This window comes from Glycine soja, chromosome 7 (assembly GCF_004193775.1).
Source record: "Glycine soja cultivar W05 chromosome 7, ASM419377v2, whole genome shotgun sequence".
Taxonomy (NCBI): domain Eukaryota; kingdom Viridiplantae; phylum Streptophyta; class Magnoliopsida; order Fabales; family Fabaceae; genus Glycine; species Glycine soja.
In genome coordinates, this window is record NC_041008.1 from 16,752,404 (window position 1) to 16,755,397 (window position 2,994).

Here is a 2,994-nt window from a genome sequence, read left to right on the forward strand (position 1 = left end):
AATCAAGATGAGTTAATTGATGATGCACCAGTGAGAGGCACTAGATTGCTCTCAGATATTTATGAAAGATGCAATGTAGCAGTTCTAGAACCTGTAGGATATTGGGATGCAAAGGAGGATCCAAAATGGATTGCTGCAATGCAGGAGGAGCTTGTCATGATTGATAAAAATCAGACTTAGGAACTTGTTGAAAGGCCTGAACACAGAAAAGTCATAGGTGTGAAGTGGGTGTTTAGAACAAAGCTGAATGCAGATGGCTCAATCAACAAACATAAAGCAAGGTTAGTAGTAAAGGGGTATGCTCAAATTTTTGGAGTAATTTCTTTGATACTTTTGCTCTAGTTGCAAGGCAGGATACCATTAGGATGTTGCTAGCTATTGCAGCACAGAAGGGATGGAAAATCTGCCAACTTGATGTTAAGTCAGCTTTCTTAAATGAATTTCTGGAGGAAGAAATCTATGTTGAGCAACATGAAGGTTTCCTTGTGAAAGGACATGAGGACAAAGTCTATCAATTAAAGAAGACTTTGTATGTTTTGAAACAGGCCCCAAGAGCCTAGTACAACAGGATTGATGAGTACTTATCAAAACTAAGCTTTGTTAAAAGTCTTAGTGAATCCACTTTATACATCAAAGGTGATCAAACTAACTTTATTGTGATCTCTTTGTATGTTGATGATCTCTTAGTCACTAGCAGCAATGTTGAACTTATTCAGCAGTTCAAGGATGATATGATGCAAGTCTTAGAGATGACAGACCTAGGAGAAATGTCATATTTCCTTGGTATGGAAGTTAAGCAGAATGAAGGTGATATGTTCATCAGTCAGAGAAAGTATGCAAAGGAGATCCTGAAGAAATTCAACATGGAGAACTGTAAAGACATGAACACTCCTATGTGTCAAAAGGAGAAGTTATGCAAGGATTATGGTTCAGAACAAGTGGAAGAAGTACTCTACAGAAGCTTAATTGGTTGCTTAATGTATCTCACAACAACAAAACCAAATATCTTGTATCCTGTAAGTGTACTTTCAAGATTCATGAATTGTGCTAAAGAATTTCATTTTAAAGCAGCAAAAAGAGTGTTGAGGTATGTCAAGGAGACTTTAAATTATGGAATGAAGTTCAGTCAATCACAAGATTTCAAGTTGCAAGGTTATTCTGATAGTGATTGGGCAGGGTCTTTAGATGACATGAAAAGCACCTCAGGCAACTGTTTTAGTTTTCGATCAGGGATGTTCTCTTGGAATTAAAAAAAACAAGAAATTGTCGCACAATCAACCACTGAAGCAGAATTTATAGAAGCCACAACACCTGTTAATCAAGCCTTATGACTAAGGAAAATGCTAACTGATTTGCACTTGGAGCAAGATACAACTATGAAGTAATGGTGGACAACCAGACAGCCATAGCCATCTCTAAAAATCAAGTTTTTCATGGAAAAACAAAGCATTTTAGCATCAAATTATTTTTTTCTTAGAGATGTACAGAGGGATGGTGCAGTGTGCTTGAAGTACTGCAAGACTCAAGACCAGTTGTTAGATATATTCACCAAAGCTCTTCCAAGAAGCAGATTTGAATTACTGAGAGAGAAACTTGGACTTGCCAACCACTGTGTATCAACAGTTGCCTATCATGAGTGCGTAGGACTGTTTATTTTCAGTTATAATTGTTTTTATGATTCTTTTTAGTTACAATAGCTATTATGTTAGTGGTTATTGTTTAGGAAGTCAGTTATTATTTTTATAATTTCATTCAGTTACAAAAAATCTCTATTCAAACATATTATTATTCAATAAAATATGTGCATTCATCTCCCTTCATTTTGTGAGTTAAGTTTTTTTCCAACAACCTATTTGCTTTTTTAGAATAGCTAATTGCTCTGGTTTGTAAAGATGTCACAAAACTTCAAAACTACATATTTGTTGCAACTTTCCATGAGGGGACCCTGAAATTAAGCTTCTAAGTTTTTATTAACTTGTAATGTCTCTTTGCTGTTGCGGGGTTAATCTTTATCCATGAGGTAAACAACACCCATGTGATTGCTGATCCATGTCTGGCAAGGGATTTACATATTTTTATCCTCATTAATTCAAACATTTGAACTCAATACTTAGTATTGTTGTCTAACATGCACTAATTAGTAGATATGATATGATCATATTGTTAACTATTACACTTTTACAGAAAAAATGAATTGAATTGCTTATTCACTTCTCAATTGATTACAGTAGGAACCTTGCTTATATAGCAGGTTAATAGTAACTACTTGTTGGTTATAAGAAAACAAACTCAACCAACCTTATAACTACCAGTTTACAGCTTTTTAAAACTTTGAATTATTCCTAACATTCCTCCTTAATTCAAAGTTGCATTTACACAAACAACTCCAATGGAATCTCTTAAACATCTAAATCTTTCTAGCTTCAAAGCCTTAGTGAGTATGTCTGCAAGCTGAACTTCAGTTCTGCTGTGCTCAATCTTCAACTTTTCATTATTGACTTGCTCTCTTAGGAAGTGAAACTTTGTTTCTATGTGTTTACTTCTTCCATGGGAAGCTGGATGCTTTGCTAAATCAATGGCAGATTTATTGTCTACCAACAGCTTCACCTTTCCTGATTTTTCTAGTTGCAACTCCTTAATCAGGGCATCCAATCACACAGCTTGGCATGCAGCTTCTGAGGCTGCAATATACTTTGCTTCACAGGATGACAGTGCTACCACTGCTTCCTTGGTGGAGGACCAAGAGATTGGTGCTCCTCCATAAAAGAAAATGTATCCTGCAGTGCTTTTCCTATCATTTTTATCCCCACACCAATCAGAATCAGAGTATCCAGTCAATTCTGGTCCTATGTCAGCTTCACCTTTAGGAAATAGAATTCCAAAATTGGTTGTCCCTTGAACATACCTCATAATCCTCTTAACAACTAACAAGTGAGACTGCCTTGGTTCTTGCATAAATCTACTGATTAGCCCAACACTGAAGTTTAAATCAGG